Genomic DNA, 20,787 nt, shown 5'->3' with positions numbered 1-20,787 from the left:
CAAATACACGTTTATAAAATAACCATAAAACACTTATATTAGCCATGGCACCCAATTCTACTCTCATCTTGATAAATAACACAAAATAATATCATTGATAGTAAATACTTTTTTATTTTAAATAAAAGTATATTTTTGATTAAGGTATTGTTAGATTAAAACGAAATTACAACAAATGCAAGATAAACAAGACACTACCTAATGTTTATCCTTTTGTTTTTGTTATTTTGACCAAATAAAAAAAACAAATAGGAACTTTGAGGTTGTTTTTTTTAGTTAAATATGGGACATTTTATCATTTAGTAGTAGATTTCTTTTTGTATTTCTTCTTTTTAGACTTGCTTTTAGTGTGAAAATGCATCTGCTTCCTGCAGTTTCCAACCTTGCACGTTCTGCGCTTGAATGACATCACCACCAGGCGTCAGCTGTGCAACAGACATGCGCAGAGGGACTAACATTTCGCGTGCGTGTGCGCGGATGATTCAGCAGAGCCTCCCTGGAATGAAACCCATAAAACTCCATTCTTTATTCACCTGTTTTGTTCTCCTCACCGAGGATCGCCGACATCTGACTCCTGACGTCTACCGGCTCCCGGATCGCGTCTCTCTCGGCCAGAAAGGACGGGGACACCGTTGTCCTCCAGGCCGCCATTTCCGCATTTTCCGCACTCCAGATGCTGCTTAGTGGCGACAGGTGAGCCGCTTGCCTCACACACGCACGCACGCACGCACGCACGCACGCACGCACGCACGCACGCACGCACGCAACACAAACAAATACAAACTGTTTTATTTGGTGGTAAACATCTCATGCATGATAATTGATGTACATTCCCATTGATATATTTTGCACAAGTGACCTAAAAACCTTGGATCTGCTCAATTTAACCTTAAATTGGCCTAAAAAAGTCAATGGTGTTTATAATGGTCTCATTAAGATGAAGCATAATATTGGACAGAAAATTGGCATCCTTGATAATATCCATATTGAGTGTATCACGTGAACTATCGTCTTAATGAAAAGAATGTAAACAAATAGTTAGATCATCCTATGTAAGGTGTAAAAGTCAATGTAATTCTGGAAGTCATAATAACAGAATATGTGATGAAACATCTAATAAAATAAAGGCATGTAGATGATTTTTCCCCAATTGGAACAGAACTAGTTTCATTTGGCATGTGCATAATTAATATTGTAAATATGCCCTATAAACCAAATGCATTCTGAATGGGAACAGACATTGTTTATCAACACCCATGACACAAAAAAAAGCTTTGTCATAGCAATGCTAAAATTGCCTTAGTCATCTTATTTTCAACATAATTCCCATTTTAACAAAAAGAACGTTTCAGCAGATGTATGATAAGGCAGACTCACCAAGGCCTTAAATTGGTCAAAACGTTTATTGTGTTTCTGAATTGGAGTACGCAGCATGTTTAACAACACACCCATCATTGTTCATGTTGAATGTCTCATGGAAAAACTAATCCACTTAAAGACACACGTCGAGTGACATTTTGTTGCTGATGAGGTCAATCGATGTGTGTGTATGTGATCGTGTGTCATAATGTGAAAGGTTGTCACCTTATAATGGTTAAAATGCCAATGAGAGCACATTATCGCATATTATATGACGTTATTTTAAATGTCTTTCAGTGTGCTTCCATATTTAGTCAAGCACAATGTTATGTTATGTGATGTTGGTTCTTTAAAAAAGCAATTATGAGTAATCAACTTAGTCATACTAATGCATAAAACCAAACAGGAATAATGTTTCCTTGTTTAGTTGAACCTTCTTAATTTTTGTTTTGATGATGAATGAATAAGCATTTTATAGAATCCTTGGGAGGTGGGGTCTAATTAAAATGCATGTTATCTTGTCTGTTTGGTAAAAATTTTGGCTGTTTATAGGAAGTAGATGGAGTCAGGCGGTTTTGCCTCGTGTCCATCAGAAATGAGGTGTTTGGACCCTCAAGGCTGTGAGGAGACAGAGCGTCTTTGTTCTGCATCAGTGATGGTTTCTAGTGGGGTTCAACCCCCCCACCCCCTGATTGAAGCCTTCCAAGTACAACAGAGAAGTTGTCCTCTGCCAGGTTGCCATGACACTGGCGAGGGTGGTCTTTTTCTGCAACTTTAGAATCAGGGGACTCAAGTCATGTGACTTGGCTTTACTAGGAGAACATGGGTAAAATATACAAGTGACCTAACTTGGTAAATCTTCCATATTGCTCATCCAATCAAATTCAGATGACTTCATCTACTTATCAATGCACCTTTGAGCTCACGTTGTTGAAATGTAATAGATGAAGGTTCGAAGGTGCTTGATTGCGAGGGCAGGTGCACAAGTTGGATTGTTTGTTAGGATTAAAAGAGTGCTTGTACTTCCTGTTTTTGAATGTTTTGGCTGATATGTGATGGTTCTTCTTCTGCATTTCCTGCCAATGTAGACCTCAAAGTGCCTCCATTCCGGAAGGGGAGGCACTCAAAGAGCGAGCGAGACCATGAATCTGGCTGTCTGATTTTTGTTCAGCTGGTTGGCTGGATAAATGGAGCATGAAGACATTGTTGATGTATGCTCAGCGGGAATCGGGTGACCTCACAAAGGATGAGGAGAGATGAAGACAATGAAAAATGTCATTGGCAGCATTTGGTAATGTAACGTCATTGTATTAGATGCTATATCTAATATATAAAATGCAAAGTCCAATAGCTGACATTGATACTGATAAGCAGTTTCCTTTTTAAATGAAAAACAAATGATTTAATATTTAATATTTTTCCTCTAAGAATCAGAAATAATATTTGTTTTTTTTTTTTTTTTCAAAACCAAATCCCTAAATATAGAGGTTTTGTTCCACTCAATCCAAAACTATTAAAAAAAAACACATCTAAAATTTAGACAAAAAATACTCCTATTTTACTTTTTAATTTACAATCAAAGGATTAATACATCAAACTAAATCCTATATGCCTTGTTGGAAGACAAAAACGTCTCTTGGAACAAAAAAAAATCGTAACTACGACATGACCCGTGCCAAAAATGAGTTTGATACCCCTTGTCTGCAATAAAGAAATCTCTTTGCAGTGAAAAGTCCAAATCACTAGAAAGGGATTTTTATAGTCCCTTCCAAATCCATCTCACCTTCACGCTAACCCGAATGTCACCCCAGTGCTATCCCACTCACGCTAACATCAAGTTGTGATCTGACTGTCCTCCCGGAACAGATGTTGTGAGTCAGCCTGTTACCCTTGCTTGCTTTTTTAAACCCCTTAAAATCCGGGAGCTGGAAAGAAAAGCTCACGTGTAGATTACGGGTGCGGTTATGTATGAAGCTCATGATGCTCAGATAAAAGCGGCGCTTATCATCTGCTCTTTTCGTTTCTGCTCACTAGTTGAGTTTAGTTATCGGAGCAGGATAAGTTGTTTTTTTATGGACAAGCCAATTTCCAAGACGTGGGTTTTAGTTTGTCGTGGATGCCACTGACTACTTGGCAGGTAAACGTTTTGTTTTTGTTGTGTTGAAGCCTTTACATTTTGAAACTAATTAAGCCAGACAAACTAAATACATAGAAATATGTAAACAAAAAGCTAAATGTAAAAATCTTTTTATATATGTACATACACACACATATACACACATACACATATATACACACATATACACATACATACACACACATATACACATACACATATATACACCTATACACATATATACATATATGCACATATATACACACACATATCACACACATATACACACATACACATATATACACACATATACACATATACATACACACACATATACACATACACATATATACACCTATACACATATATACATATATGCACATATATACACACATATATACACACACACATATATATATATATATATACATATATGCAAATATATACATATATCCACATATACACATATGTGCACATATATACATATATACACAAATATACACATGTACACATATCTACATATACATATACTGTATACACATGTGTATATGTATAATGAGTAAGAAAACATTTGAAAGACTGTCAACAATGTGTAAGTTACAGTAAATATTTTGCAAAAAGCAGCAAAAAATATATCAAATGAGTAGAACATATTCGGAAGAGTAAAAAATAAATGCAATTTGTCGTCCCTCTATCCATTCATTAAGACTGCTTATCCTTCTCCCCAAGTGCAATTTAAAAAAAACTTAATATAACAAAAAGTATTTCAAAAAGTTAACAAAGAATAGCTTTATTTAGAAGACTCGTGTTTATTACAGTCTGTCACTGTGGTTTCATGTTTTTGTTTTATGGTTTCATACGAGCAAAAACCTGAGTGACATGCCAATTAAAGCCATAATCGGCAACAAATCTAGCCTTATTAGAACAAAACAGCTGCTTTGTCTGGCCTCTCCCCAGCCTAAGGGAACACGTGGGTGTGTGTCTGTCTGTGTACGTGCACGTTTTACACTGGACTTACAGGGTGTGTCTGTCAGACAGTTAACACTCGTGTTCATTTTATTACGTGTCTGTGTTTACACAACACACACAGTCGTGTGTCATAAGATGACGGCCAATCAGAAAGTCTTGTGAAAATATTGTGTACTGGTGAAGGGAGGCAAGTTTCACAGTTCTGGTGGAGGTGGGCGTGGTCACACAGCAGGATTTTTGCTGACAATTGAAACAGACTTTGGGGCATTCATTCATCTTCTGTACTGATGATCTGTTTTTTATCCCTTCATTTATTTTCTGGACCGCTTATCTTCACTAGGAGTTTTGGGGGTGCTGGAACTCTAACCCTGTTCGACCAACTTTAGGTCATTAAAAAAAACAACCTTTATAGGCTACCGAGATGCCTTGTTTGGTGTTAAGTTGTTAATAATAAACAAGGACTGACAACTAACCCTCGTCTTTTTTCTTCTACCCTCAGCTCCTCTTTTTTCCGAGCCGCGTTGTCGCCATCTGATGTCCGCCAGCGCCATGCCCACCCCGGTATCCAGGTTGCCCAAGTTCAGCTCATGGTCCAAAAGTTCAAGTCCCACGCCTGCCGCCACACCCTCACATTCCTTTTCCACCACCCGCATTCCTAATGGCTTCTACCACCCCCACCCCGAGCCAACAGGTGGCAACGGGACCACCGTCGGATCGACGCCTTCAACGAGACGAACCGGGAGCTTTCGTACACCTGGAAAGTATTCTTTCAAATTCAGCAAAGACAATGAGGTGGCAAATGGGGGCGGACCAGTTGAACGCAACAATTCTACCCACCGGGACAATCATTTCAAATCTGCTGCAGACACATCACTTCCTATTCATAAAAATGCACCTTCTGTCCCTAAAACGGGGCTTCCTATCCCTAAAAACAAACTTCCCGTTTCCAAATCGAAACTCGCCGGGTCCACACAAAAACTCAATGGCTGTTCTGAATCCAAATTGCGTCCACCTCAGCGGTCCATTCGCTCCTTTTCCACTTTGACTTCTTGTCCCGATTCTGGATTGGATTCCCCGCCCCCGGCGGCCCTCTCCCGATCCACGGGCAACCTCGGCTCGACGCCGCATTCCCGCCTCACCAAGAGCGACACCGCACGATCATGTGGCCTGACGGTCCAGGGCCGGGCGTCCCCCAGCACTTACGGCTCCTCTCCACTCCTCAATACAAAACTGAGTAAGAAGCAGTCCACAACTTCAAATGTCCAAACTGGGACAGCTAAAAAGCAGCTGCTTCTGTCTCCTAAAACCAACGGTATTAGTTATAAGCTATCCAGGCCCTCCCTCAATAAACAACCCCGGACCATCGGGGTAAATACTAGCCAAGAAATACTTAAAAGCTCAGTGGAGACGTCCACTTCCACAGAAAGCAGCCCAGGTGAGTCATCCTAATTAAGACTTCAATTGAAATGTTTCATATGCACAAATGAAATCCAACATGACTAAAAAGTCAATAGAAAGGACAGTATTTTGTTTCCTGATACCAATTGTGTGCTTCATTTTCCAGCACGCACTCCTGAAGTTACCCAGTCGAAGGGGCCGCCATCCCGAGAGCCTTCCAACCCGGGTGAAACTCTAGAGGACATGTCCCTGTCTTCCAGCTCCTCAATGGATCACGACCGTGCCAGTCAGGAGTACATGGACGACTTTGACAACCTAGGTAAGGGTCTCACTGCCTCGCCTTTCCAAGACCACCACGCCTTTCTCCTAATTGACCTTCTCGTCATCAAGGAAACGGAGGCGGAGTCACCTTCCTCCTCGCCAAGAACGACGAAAATGACTCGGGCTTGGACCGATCGTGTGCCGCCTTCTGTGACCGCGAGGTGACGGGAAATGGAGTTGCCGTAGCAACAGAACTCCATTTCTTGGATGATACTTTAGACTGGACCCGGGGGACTATCACAGGTGAGTGACTTTGGCATATTTAATCTTAAATACTGCCCCAATTGACAAACTGGTTTCTTTATCACCAGGTGACGATGGAGAGAACCATCTGACCCCGTTTTCCCACCACATCGGGTCTAGTCCATCTGACTATCATGAGCAGGTAAAAATCTCATTCAATCTATCCTCAATAATCTGATAGTTTGTTTTTGTTTATAGTAATGAATGGATGTTTTTTTTCTTTTCTTGGTCCAGGGTGGTTCATCCCTGGATTTGTCCCCCTCGGACAGCTACGGCTCCGGGGGCATCTACATGTGGGACGAAGAGGGACTAGAACCACTAGGCACCGCCGGTTCTCAACAAGCAGGGGAGTGCGGGCTCTCGCCGCGTGTGGGAAGCTTTGACTCTGACGTCAATAGCAGTGTAAGATGCTCATTATTACGATGGAATATTTAACAATTATTCACTAAAAACATGGTAGATTAATTTATTGTAATAAAATGTAAAGAATTATAGTGATTTCCCATGTTGATTTTTAATAATTGGTTAATTATTAAGTCTTTTTTTATACATAATACAAGCCAGAGTCAACAATTTAAAACCATTGAAATTTATTGATTGCAAATTTGCAGTATTACAATTTTTGATAATATTCTTCTTTCCAGGACGCCCTCACCAATGTGGACTCTTCTGATTTAAATGACGACGACCTCATGCTGGATGTCGACTTTCCTGATGACATTTCAACACATACTGGTGTGGAAACTCAACTTTGACCTTCAAAAGCACTTTAGCTTTCATACTTAGATTGAGTGTAAGTCCGTTATAGTAAATGCTAAAATTAGCGAGTGTGGTTTGCCCAACAGATGGAGATGGGACGTCGCACATGGCAGAGTGGAGGAGGAGGCAGCTCTGTTGGGGCACTCAAGATGTCCACAGTGATGACAGGTGAGTTATTTTCTCGTTCCACCCAAAGGATTTCCTGAGGTTACCATACTAAGATGACTATTGTGTGATGCCAGGGAGGAAGGATGCGACGGCATGGACCGAGAAGTCACTCTGGATCTCTCGCCTCATAGGTGATGACTTTAAAATTATAATATATAGTTGACAAAGTAAAAAAAATTAAAAAGTATATATAGAAATATGCACAAGTGAGAGATACGAGTTACCAGACTAGTACCTCAAAATGTCTTTTTCCTTTTGAAATAATTACAAATTAGATATCAGTTCCAGAGGACAAAGAATATATGCCTGTGTGTAATGGTATTTTCCTCCATCTTACCTCCAATATGTTGATATCTGTTCCCATTTAGAATTTGGCTCAAACCTCTTTTCTGAAGGTTCACAATCCTTAAAATTTTCCTTGCAAGTAAAAGAAAAAAAAATCAACTTAAATCAGGCCATTTGTATCTCAAGGCATCACTATATTTTGATGGAAATTAGCTGGCTAACCTAGTTGCACAGCTCACTCCAAATCAGGGTTTTTAAACTAATTCCACCCCCTCAGGACTGTCAGGGTGGACGTGGATGACCTGGCAGAAGACTTTGGCGCCCTTCGGTCTCAGCTTGAACACCTACGAAGGTGTCTGCTACAGGTAAGCACCTTCATTAAACCCATATTTTTACACTCATTGAATCCACCCTTACGCCCGACTTTAACTCGCTTTAGGAGGACGACACAGACGACGACACTTTGACAACGGATACGCTCAGCCCTGAAGATGGCGACCAATCGCAGGTGAGCACGGGACATTGTTCTTTTTAAGAAAACACCTCACCAACCTTGTTTTTTTTGCCAGACTGCCTCTTTATGAACTTCTCCTGTTTGTGTGATTAGGTTGAGGCTCTCCTACAAGAAGTTCAGCAGCTCAAAGAGGATGTGAGGAACAAAGATCAGATCATTTCAAAGCTCACCCTCCAGCTGGTCAGTTCACCTTTTCAAATCCCATGTATTTTAACACCCTCAGAATATTTCGGAATTTTCCTCCGTAGGCTGTTGCTCCAGCAAGCAGCAGATGTCACTGTTCAACAGAGAGGTTGGAAAAGATGGAGCAACACACGCAGACAAGCATGGAGGCAGCGGGTGAAGGCGTGGCTTCCCAGACGCCCTGGAGGGACCGTACGGTAACAACACACCCCTCACCTAATGTTTAAATTGGAAGCAAGGGTAACTCATGATTTCGATGACAGCGTCAGAGACTTTAAGAGTCTGAAAATTGATGAATCACTATCTCTGCAGTGTACAATTTCGACACGAATTCTATGGCTTTGGTGATCACCAACCCGACCCACCCATCGTTGTTTTGTTTTCCCCCATCCCTCAGACATTCCCTCCTCCCGCCTTCCTCTCTCCACCTTGGCAGTACCAACGCTCCAGACCATTTGGTGGGAGAGCCAAACCCAGCATTCCCTCCCATCTTGCTAGAAAAAGTGAGTGTTGCCCCTTCCTGCAAGCCACCCCTTTTCACCATGCATGCTGACTAAGAAGCTTTTAATTGAGATGAATTATAGCTAATCTTTCACACTTTAAATATTCTCCTGGTTTGTGGTGACACATCTGTTGCATGCTTTTCTCTTAATACAACAAGGATTAATGTGTTTAAACATATTGAAAGCACCCCTGGATTGATTCATGAGTGCCCGAATTAGGTTTTGCTAATTGTCCCATTTATTTATAGTGCAATTGTCTATTAATGGTAGTTTATTAAACTTAGCTCTAACACTTAGAGAGGGCGAGTGTGAGTGTGACAGAGTGAGAGAGAGTGCGTGAATGTTGGCGAGTGTGAGTGTGACAGAGTGAGAGAGAGTGCGTGAATGTTGGCGTGAGTGAGTGTGAGTAAGAGAGAGAGAGTAAGAGTGAGTGTAAGAGTAAGAGAGTGAGTGAGTTGGTGTTAGTGTGAGTGAGTGTTTGAGAGTGAGTGTGTGTGAGAGAGCATGAGTGGAACAGTGAGAGAGTGACAGTAAGTTAGGGAGAGCTAGTGATTGATTGTGTGAGTGAGAGCTAGTGAAAGAGTGATTGTGAGTGTGAGAGTGAGTTAGTGAGAGCTTGTGATTGTGCGAGTGAGAGCTAGTGAAAGAGTGATTGTGAGAGTGAGTTAGTGAGAGGTAGAGTGATTGTGTGAGAGTAAGAAAGTAGATTAAAAAATAGATTAAATGTAGAATACATCTGGAGTGGAGTTTTTCCACTGCGAAAAAAACAGTGTAAAACATTTAAATCGTAGCTAAAATAGTGTCTCTGGCGGCACGAAGCTGCTACAATATTAACTGACTGAAATATGAATGAGCTCACGAAGGTTAATTTCATTTATTAATTAGACTGCATTACCAGGCTGAAGACGAAAACTCGGTCTCGACCAGGGTTGTTGCTTTCATCTCAGTCCACTCGGGTAACATTTCACCGTCATCTTCTGACGCCTCGCTCTGTCCTGTCTTGTTTGCTTCCTTTCACCTTCACCTCGATCAGGAGTCGAAACACTCGTGCTGTACTTCAGTGACACGCCCTGGTATGGTTTGCCACCTCCTTTGCACTACATTGCACCCGTCAAGGGACACCTGCATGAAAATAAATACATACAGGGTGTCTCAAAAAATGTACTCACTTTTGGTGTGTGTGGCGTGTGTGTGTGTGTGGCGTGTGTGTGTGTGTGGCGTGTGTGTGTGTGGCGTGTGTGTGTGTGCGGCGTGTGTTGTGTGTGTGTGTTGTGCATGTACATGTGTAGTGGGTGCATGTGTGAAGTGCGTGTGTGTGTGTGTTAGTGTGGTACATATGTACACGCACCACGCACACCACACACACGCAGCACACATGCACCACACACGCAACGCACATACATACATATATATATATATATATATATATATATATATATATATATATATATATATATATATATATATATATATATATATATATATATATATATATATATATATATATATATATATATATATATATATATATATATATATATATATATATATATATATATATATATATATATATATATATATATATATATATATATATATATATATATATATATATATATATATATATATATATATATATATATATATATATATATATATATATATATATATATATATATATATATATATATATATATATATATATATATATATATATATATATATATATATATATATATATATATATATATATATATATATATATATATATATATATGTATATATATACTTATATATATGTATATATATACTTATATATATATATATATATATGTATATATATACTAATATATGGATGTATATAAATATTTATATGTATATTTGTGGATTAGAGGTTTGTTCACCTGACTCCCATGTGGGAGACTGGGGTTCAAATCCTGGTTGGGAAACATTTTCCCTTAGTTATTTCTATGTATTTGTAGTCAAGACCTTCCAATGATGACAAGGGAGAGTGTAGCCAAGTTGTGGCGCAGTGGTTAACTCACCTGTCTCTTGTCTGGGTGGCCTGGGTTCAAAACCCGGCTGGGACACATTTTCACTTAGTTGTTTCTGTGTACTTCTTGTCAAGACACTCAAATGATTACAAAGGAAACTGTGGTCACTTGGTGGCGCAGGGGTTTGTTCACTGTACTCTTGCCTGGGAGACCTGGGTTCAAGTCCCGGTTGGGACACTTTTTCACTTCGTTCTTTCTGTGGACTTCTTCTCAAGAGACTCAAATGATGACGGAGGAAAGTTTATCCACTTGGTTGGTGCAGAGGTTAGTGCACTGGACTCCCGTCTGGGAGACCTGGGTTCGATTCCCGGTCGGCACACATTTTCACTTAGTTGTTTCTGTGTACTTCTTGGAAAGACACTCAAATGATTACTAAGGAAAGTGTAGTCACCTGGTTGACGCAGAGGTTAGTTCACAGGACTCCCGTCCGGGAGACCTGGGTTCGATTCCCGCTGCCGTCGTTTGGCTGAAAATAATTGGGAATAAGAATTGGTAAATGGAATAAGAAGAAAAAAAAAGAAAACTTTTTAATTTATATTAAACACTTAGTCATACTTTTCAGCAAAAGGTTATATTCCGAACTGCCTTCGGCAGTTCGGAAGAATGTTGAAGGGACCTGTCTGTGCGAAAGGCGTTCTCGGGTCGGCCTTCGGCCGACCCTCGACCGCTTGCTTGGTCAGTGAACCGCCGACACCGGGAAGCGAACTCACGTTCTCTCGGTGCAAAGGCGAGTGTGCAACCCACAACACCAACTCGTGCCCCACTTATACATGGGTGTTGAAACGTTACATCCAAGGAAATTGGATGAAACACTTAGTCATTTTTTGACTAAATGTTTCATTCACCACTGAATACTTATTCAGTTAAACACAGACTTTTACCTGAACAATTGTGGGAAAATCTTTGCCTGCACTGGGAATTGAACCCAGGACCACACCGGTGGCAGACTGATGATTTATCCACTGGGCCACCACCCTGTGAGAGAAAGCAGTAGTATTTGTAAATTTATCTTATTCATTTACCTGAATAATATGGGGAAAATCTTTGCAGGTGCTTGGATTTGAACCCAAGACCAAAGAAGCAGGAAACTGATGACTTATCCACTGGGCCACCACTCTCCAATATTAGGCAGTAGTATTTGCTGTTTTGTCTCTTTTCACACCCAGATCATACTTAGACCTTTATTGCACCTTGTTTTTTTTAAGGTCAAATTAAGCATTTTTGAAGGGGAATCCCTAATTCGTGGAAATTCACTTATCGCGGGTGGTCCTGGTACCCATTAACCGCGATGACCGAGGGAACACTGTATTACTGTATATTCAAAAACTCACCTTCCACTGTATTAGTAATTTAGCAAATCTTCTCTCATACACACTCCATCAGACCTCCGCCAGGGGTCAGTACTGACAAAGTTCTACTTGACTCCAATTGTTGCAGTTCACTTGTTTCACTTGAGGCTCAAATATTTTACAACTTTGGCTCGATGACGGGTTAAGTAAACAGTCTAGAAAGATTTTGTGTTGCTTTTGTGCAAATGTTGCTCACACAAAGCACTTTATCAATTGGCTAATCTGACACAAAACAAACTATTATGTCACAATGCTCTATTTTTACCACAAGAGATTTCAACATTATTTGTATGTATTTCAGCCACAGGTATTTCGTCCCTCCTCCCCCACGGAAAAGCAGAACCCACTAGCCAACCCTCCGGCAGACAGAATCTCCGCCTCCCCCACCCGGCTCAGCACATCCCAACGCCCCCCTCCCGCCCCAAGGTCGCCGCGTCCGCCTTGTGAGACCCGCCTTTTCCGACGCTTCCCGTGTGACAACGTGAACTGACTTCTTCCCAGCATGCAATAGGAGGCGGCCGACAGTGGCTAAAGTATCCTCCTCCAGACTTGAACTCTGTCACGAGGAAGTCTATTTAATAAGTTATCTTATTTATTGAGCACTGTGACACTGTTTTATCATTAGCAGCGCTTCGTTTTCGCAGCTTGTGCTTGTTCTGAAAATATGCAACGGAATAAAAATCGTGCTGTCCCTTTAAGTGCTGCTCAGCCCATTTGAACATTTGATCAATATCTTGGATATCCATCTTAAGAGCCCTGTAGTATTTACTACACATTTTGTCCTCTACACTTTCATACTACTGTGACAACTAACATACATTTGTATTATATTACAAGTGAGGCAAATGATAGTAAAGTCTATAACAGTATATATATAATTTGACTTTTGGTACTCTGTTGCTAGAAAGTAGTCATGTTGTAGCTAGAAAAAATGTCAGTCAGTTTCGATTAGTTTACTGAACTGTCTAAATGCGTAGTGAGGACAAAGTGTGTACTAGGACTTGAACTTTAAGGTGGATATCAACTTTCACTATCGGACTGCACAAAATACAACACATCATTGACATTTGGCTCATAAAGAACAACTGGATAATGTCATACTTTTTGTCATGTCCATTTTGCTGGGACAGCAGCATCCTCTGCTGCCTCCACGATGGAAATCCACAACGCAGATCTCTGCCAAGGCTAAAACAACACAAAATTGGATTTCACTATTCACGCATAATAAACCTTTATACAGACAAATGGAGCATACGACTATAATCGGGTATATTCTCTCTCTGATCTGTTGGAACAATCATTATTAAAATGGCTAAATATGCACTGAATGGCTATCTGGCTCTTTTTTTTCATGGGTTGGGGGGGGGGGGCTGACTATGAATGTTTCAGTATTACTGACAGACATTGAAAAACCATTTTTACTGGGAGGGTACATTTGTAATCCAAAATATCTCCCACCCAGTGCATCCAATCACATCAACTGCTATTTAGAGGACATTTAGAGCTTTCTAATGATACCAAATTTCTTTTGCAGTATTCCAATGACTTTACATAGATTGGGGAATTTACAACTTTCACTAATTGCCATCATCCTTATGACATGATGAGTAAACTCACCACAGAAAGTTTCACTTGGCCTGAAACATGATCAACTACCGCCATCCCTCCTTGTGCAAATGGATTGGACGCCTATCGCTGTCAATCTATGGAAAGAGAAGGCAAAGAAGTTAACAAAATAAATAAATAAATCATTGGTAGTGCTTCATAAAATTTTCAGATATGTTGACAAAAAAGACATTTGAAAATGTGAACAGGTCTCAACACCTTTCCACTTCCTCTTCATCGGTGGTCTTCAATACCCCCCCCCCCCCCCCCCCCGCCTCACTAAATCTCCCAGCTGACATTTGGAAAGGATAACAAGGACGAAAAAGCGCCAGTAATTGCTTCAATCCTGGCATCTCCCTCATCGTCCTTTGTTTTTTTCTTTTTTTTCTTTAGTCCACTGACACTCGCACGCAGACTAATTCACCTGAGAGCACCCACAGATCAGGTGTAGTAGATAAGACAGGTTGCCATGGAGACACGGCGTAGCAACTGGCCAATGGGGTTTCGATGAAAAAAACATACATACACCTACTTTAACTTTATAATTCTTCACCAATCTCAACTGTCTTGAGTTTACGTCGACAAGTGTACGTTTTTGGTTTGGTGTTAGTTCTTTTTTTTCATTTATTCTATTTTTCGGGGTATCCTGTCTGCCTGCAGCGAGGCGCTGTCAATATTTCATCATTGGCGGCCAGCAGTTTCCATCACAAGAGATGGAAATGCGCAGGATGAACACTGTTTTTATACTGTGGGATTTATTTCTGCGATCAATCTTCTTTCCTTTTTCTTAACTCCTTATCACATACAAAAAAAAGGACATATATCAAGTCTTTTGCAAGGGAGCCTAGAGATGAATTTTACATTTACATGGCAAGTCTTCTCCTTCATCCAATTGTGGTCCAATTTGAGAGGAGATGGTAAATAGACTAAAATTGTGAGCAATTCAGAAAGCCTCATTTTAAAGAAGGTTTCATTTTTTTTTGTAAATATCATAAAATGTTGCCAAAGCAATTTTATATTATAGAAGTTTTCAGCCTTTTTCAGTAAATTACATTTGAACGTCAACTTGATTAGGGACGGACCATTTTAGATAATAATATTTAGATTTTTTTAAATTTAAAAACAGATTAAAATAACTGGATTAAAAGCCCTGAATATTATTTTTTTTATAGATCTAAAACAATGTTTATTTTAGCTTTTTTGTACATATTTGTAGATTTAAAAAAATGATTTTTGAACTAAAAACACAGAAAAAAATGATTAAAAAATTACAATTATTGATTTAAAAGGGGGAAAATCAGGACAATTAATATATATCTATACTCTTCATTTGAATTTGATCCTAAAACAGAAAGTCGCCACTCATGATTTACTTTCCCGGGCCACACAAAACGATGCGGCAGGCCAGATTTGGCCCCCGGGCCGCCACTTTGACACCTGAGATCTTAGACTTGGGTATGGAATTTAAAATATAAAATTCCCATTCTCTTAAAAAAATTAACATGCTTCTTTTAATTAAAAAAAAACATGACAATATTGATGTACAGTGAAAGATGACAAACTATATGGCTAGTTTTGTATAGTAGCAAAAGCTTAGTTAGAAAAGGAACAGACTTTTTTAAGGCTTTTATACCCTATCATTTAAAAAAATGCTATCTAGTCCTCCTGGATTGTGTATTTTCTCTAGTGTGGGCTTGTCACCCCCATTCCGACTCAGTGACAATACTGAACGCTGAGTGACAACATCAAACAAAGTGGGTGCACTTTAGTTTCCCGCAGGCTGTCAACGCAAACGGAAAGTCAACGACACAAAAAAAAAAGGCCCCCGGCTTGCGTTTGCTGCCAAATTTATCACCAACAAGAAAATAACAGAGTTGATGAGATGGATTCTATGACAAAATAACAAATACACAACTCACATGTATCCAGTTTGATCTTCTCTTCCTTTTATGTATTTACTGCTTCACTGATATTTATCCAGTATATAAGTAGATGTCATTCAGGGATTGCGCTGCACGTGATTTAAGAGAATTTAGTTTGTCACCTGCGACAGAAAAAAATGACTAATCCATATTAGATATTGTCATTAATCAATTATTCATCTCTGACTTAATTTCTATTGAAAAGAAATGTAACAATAAGAGCAAATGCATGGCACAATTCTAAGAAATATCTTTTTTTTTACATATATAAATAGCATTTCTTACACTTTGTTCATTCATAGCAAATTATTTAACCGTATAAATTGAATGTTTATTTGGTAAAAAGCAGTAATGGTGGTTTAGTCTTTAACTTTGTCATCTGTTCTAATTTGGGGAGAATTTCTAATATAATATATTCGATTTAACATGATTACTTTATGCAAATTAATGCAAATTAACCAATTTCTGCATTTCCTCCACTTTCATTTTAAACTAAATAATTGCCCCAACCCAAAAAATGAATAAAATAAAATAAATGAAATAAAAAATGAATATCCAAAGTGTACATGCTCATTATCACCACAAAGTCACCAAACTAAAAAGTTATGGGCATTTTACAGTCATCTATTATGATAACACATGTAATTTCTATCAATGCACAAAAAGACAAACAAAAATACACTAAAACTTATAGCTACAAACCACAAACTGCAATTTAATTCACAATGTGAATCTTAGAAAGCATTTCCCTCCACTAAACAAAACAACCACAACAAAACCAAAGTGCCACTAAAGCACTTTTTGTGACGTTTAATAACAAAAACACAAGGCAACCATGCGCAAAGCCCCATACAAAAAAATAGCATCGTGAATACACAGAAATGCATTTTTAATGAGTCCAGCTCAGCTACTATTATTATGAAAATGATGACTACAAAATGAAACATGTACGGCACCCCCGTTATTCTTCTCACGGGGTCACTGACCCAAATATGACTTTATGACGCCATTGCCTTTTATCGCAAAAATACTCCGCCAAATGAGTGGCGATCACGTGCCTACATCTGCAAAATAACGTTTAAATTGTGTCGTGTATACAAATTGACACACACAAACACACACTTAGCAGCAGATGGAAGCAGAATGGCAATTAACCTGCTGCACCGTTAACGTGCCAATTCAGCCAACACATACACACACAAGCTTTGTTTTTGTTTTGAATGAAAAAAACGGTCTATTTTATTGCCACTTTGGTAAAAATGTATAAAACAAATGGTGGTCCTGTTGAGTTGATTTTAGATATAATATTTAGATTTTTTTGTTTTTAATTGGATTATAAGAACTGGATAAAAAAGACCTGAATATTCAGTTTTTTTATAGATCTAAGAGAATGTTTATTTTAGCTTTTTTAGAATATATTTTTAGATTTTACAAAATGATTTCTGAACTAAAAACAGAAAAAATGGATTAAAAATGACAATTATTGATTTAAAAAGGGGGAAAATCTGTAAATTTAATATTTATTCATACTTTTCATTTGAATTTGATCCTCAAACAGAAAGTCAGCACTTATTTACTTTTAACCAGGACCAAAAAATTGATGTGGCAGGCCAGATTTGGTCCCCGGGCCGCCACTTTGACACATATGATCTAAATTTTAGTAAGACATTGGAATAATATAGCAATTGCAATGTATAATCACCTTACATTTATTGTAAAAGTTAAGTAAACTATTTAATTAGATGTTAAACATTGAACGTTTTTTTTTGTGCTAATTTTCCAATTTTAAATGAAAGTGGATGGCCCCCATGGTGCCTTTGACTAAAACTTTTACAGCTTTACAAATTTTCTAGTTATGTTAAAAGTGGGCATTGCTTTTATAGGTCTTTTTCATGTAGCTTTAGCGCTTTAGTGTTTTAGCGTTTTAGATTTTAACGGAGATTGACTACAGGCTGTTGTTTTTAATTGCGTTTGCCGTTTTTAATGTGAAGCAAAGCACTTTGAATTACTTTAGCTTGAATTGTGCTTTCAAAAACAAATTTGCCTGTGCGCTATTGTGATTTCAACCCACTTTAAGATCCCAGTCCCCTTCTATTGACGTCAATAAATTACGAATAAACACTCACCTCAGAAACATTCTCTTCCACTAATCCACAACCATTCACTCCCAGCCTTTCTACTTCAAATTGCCTGCCATCAACCAATGAAATAAGCCCAATAAATCCCTCAAAGCAAAGGTATAAGTCAAACAAGAGCAACACACTATGATAGAGCAAGCAAGCGGAAAATAAATCAGTGGATGTGCTTCCCAAACATGATCATTTACAACCAGCTTTCCCAGCTCCAATAAATTTGACACGCATTACCGTCAAAGAGTGAATTAATGGTCCCCCCAAGGTGCTCTTCGGCAAAAATTGCAGCGCTTCTAAAGTTTTGTCCTCATGCAGCATTAATGTATGGATGCAGAATGCAAAAAGGAAATAAATATGAAAGGATATAACTCACTTTATCTTAGTGTGTGTGTGTGTGTGTGGTCAGCCTTTGTTTGACGTTGTGTGCGCCATCTTTATGTATGTTGCTGCAAAAACTGAATGTTTGAGTGTTTGTGTGAATAACAGTCAATTGATGTTGGTATTTCCTACCGCCATTTTTGTTTTGGGATGACTTCCCTGAGAAAATCCTTTTTTTTCCTGAATGACAATTACATTTTTCAAGGGAATCACTCGAGGGTTTTTCTTAATTTCCCCTGATGCCAAAAACCCGATTAGAAGTGTTTTTTTCACGATATTAACTTTCACAGAAATAATAGAAATGTGTATTTTTTTGTTGAGATATTAATGTGAAAATAAATAAGTAAGCAAATGAAGTGGATCTACGGTGCTTTTTTTTTGCATTTTCTGGCTGGAAAAGAAGCGGGATGGTGGCAAATGAAGGGGAAATGGAAGTCAATGGGACACGATGAGACCCAAGAGGGACATTGTGGGACACTATGGGACAAAATTGTACATAATGCGACACGGTGGGATGAAGTAGGAAACAACAGAGGACATTACGGGACAAAACACAACATGATAGCAAAAAAATAATAGGGAAGACAATGGGTGAGGATACTGGGGCGCTTTACAACCAAGTAGAATATGATTGGTTGTAATGGAAAATGATTCACTGGGTTCCTTTAGACTTACAAGTTAACTTTTAAATTATTAGATTAACAAAATGGGAAGAGTGGTTAAGAGAGATTGGGTGGGTTTTCCACGGGTACTCCGGTTTTCTCCTACATCCCCAAAACACTGTAAATTACCACCGAGTGTGACTCTTGTAGTTCGCTAGCATAGGCTCTAGCACCCCCCGCAGCCCTAGTGAGGATAAGCAAATCAGAAAATTAATTTAAAAAATTGCCAAGGTGGACAAAAATTGCTGCCAGAAATGATTAATTAATCGCATAATAGATTATTTTTGCATTATTATCATCTTATCTATAAATACTCTAAATAGTAAAAATACTAAAACACCTCATATCATATAGGTTAAGTAAAATGTGCTAATCCATTACAAAGTAATCTCTCACCTCCCTATCCCAACATTTAATCTCCTCCTCCATCCCATATCACAAGCATATGCTGCCAATTACATTTCTTTTTCTTTTTTTAAATCCCTTTATTCTCTCCTGAGTTATCTCAAACACAAACAGGCATCCAAGCAGACATAGCGAATACATAACAGCTTTCCGTCAATTCCCCTCACTGGTGGAGGTAATCCCATAGAATAACCCAGTTTGCATTTCCACACTATGCTTGTGTATTGTCCAGTCACATACAAGTAAAAATAAAATCCACATGGGGGACACGATAAAAGACATTGTGGCACATTACATTCCTCTCAGAGCCCGCCGGCTTTCCCCACTGGCTAACCTGTTCCCATCTGAGCGTCCAAATACCCCACAAATGACTTTTGATCCCCCTTTACAACTGCTCGCCTGCGTTCACGTATCTAATCACAACAAAGTCCAAGACAAGCCCGCTAAAAGGAGGCCACAAGACTCCCAGAGCTTCCAAGACGAGATGCGGATTATGCGGGGATGAGACGGCGTTACATGGCAATGCCTTCTGCTTCTAAACGCAGGAGTCCCTATTGGCACAAAGGTTTTCTTTTTTATCTCCCTGTCCAAATGGTTAAAGACATTCAACACAGACTACACAGTTTTCAATGGAACAGAAAGACAAATAAGTTAAATAATCTTATCATCATTAGCATTACGTACAAGTGGGCATGCTGAATTATTGACAAAACCTCATTCACGTGACCTTCACCTTTACCTACTGTAGACTTTCATCTTTCCGGCATTTAAAAAGAAAAACAGCTACGAATAACGAGAATAAACTGTTTCCCTACCACTTTGAAAATAGGTTTAATATTAAAGCAGGAGTGGGGAATTAATATGACAAAAGGAATTAACCTGTGGCTATAATCATACATATTTACATTCATTAATTTGTATAGTCCCTTTATCCAATAAATCAAATTCAAACTCAAGTGCAGTTCAAATGCAGTTACCAGATGACCAATCCATTTAAAATGGAACCTCTGGTTGAAATGTACTGTTGACAAACACAGTGAATGAATGGGCACTTTAACTGCCAATCGCCCAATGAAAATAGATTGGACGCCTATAGCCGTCAATGGCAGAATATGAGTTAACCTCACACACTGACTTGTCTAAGCTTTTCTGTGGAATTTTGTCTATTCAATACTGGCAGATTCTTTAATTAAGACAAGTATAGCCGATATTAGACAACATTCATTAATCAGCATTACGTAGGAAATTATTGCTTCCCTACGTCATCGTTTTACTGGTCCGTCAGCACCATGGACAGAGTTATTAGCACCATGGACAAAGGTTGTCAGCACCATGGACGGGGTTATCAGCACCATGGACGGGGGTCGTCAGCACCATGGACGGGGGTTATCAGAACCATGGACGGGGGTTATCAGGACCATGGACAGAGGTCACACCTGTGACTTGAATTGCTGAGATCGGG

The 20,787-nt window shown here is 38.9% G+C and overlaps 1 protein-coding gene and 1 pseudogene across 4 annotated transcripts in view; one reads left to right on the top strand and one right to left on the bottom strand.

Moving 5' to 3' along the window:
• Window positions 1–200: 200 nt before the first annotated feature.
• Window positions 201–20,787, bottom strand: part of LOC144211314 (glutamate receptor ionotropic, delta-1-like) — a 111,444-nt gene continuing 90,857 nt past the window's right edge. Inside the window, exons 21-30 of one of the 3 annotated variants that reach the window (XR_013329578.1) lie at window positions 15,746–15,870; window positions 13,839–13,924; window positions 13,323–13,406; window positions 11,754–11,847; window positions 11,264–11,338; window positions 10,864–11,166; window positions 9,714–9,940; window positions 7,671–7,750; window positions 534–2,595; window positions 201–425 (exon numbers count right to left, since the gene is read on the bottom strand). The gene's annotated coding sequence lies outside the window, so the exon portion shown is untranslated. Of the gene's footprint in view, window positions 426–533; window positions 2,596–7,670; window positions 7,751–9,713; window positions 9,941–10,863; window positions 11,339–11,745; window positions 11,848–13,322; window positions 13,407–13,838; window positions 13,925–15,745; window positions 15,871–20,787 lie in introns of those variants that run through there. The other 2 variants (XR_013329577.1, XR_013329579.1) reach the window with 2 other exon arrangements.
• LOC144211316 (uncharacterized) lies at window positions 415–13,061 on the top strand (annotated as a pseudogene). The gene is made up of 15 exons (XR_013329580.1): window positions 415–693; window positions 4,944–5,879; window positions 6,009–6,161; window positions 6,233–6,406; window positions 6,475–6,548; window positions 6,641–6,808; window positions 7,051–7,141; window positions 7,252–7,333; window positions 7,408–7,464; window positions 7,896–7,983; window positions 8,058–8,126; window positions 8,226–8,312; window positions 8,381–8,512; window positions 8,713–8,818; window positions 12,523–13,061. The product of XR_013329580.1 is annotated as an uncharacterized LOC144211316 (transcript).

This window comes from Stigmatopora nigra, chromosome 18, assembly GCF_051989575.1.
Source record: "Stigmatopora nigra isolate UIUO_SnigA chromosome 18, RoL_Snig_1.1, whole genome shotgun sequence".
Classification (NCBI taxonomy): domain Eukaryota; kingdom Metazoa; phylum Chordata; class Actinopteri; order Syngnathiformes; family Syngnathidae; genus Stigmatopora; species Stigmatopora nigra.
The sequence above is the reverse complement of the archived record's forward strand: the minus strand, read 5'-3'. Positions and strand labels throughout refer to the sequence as shown.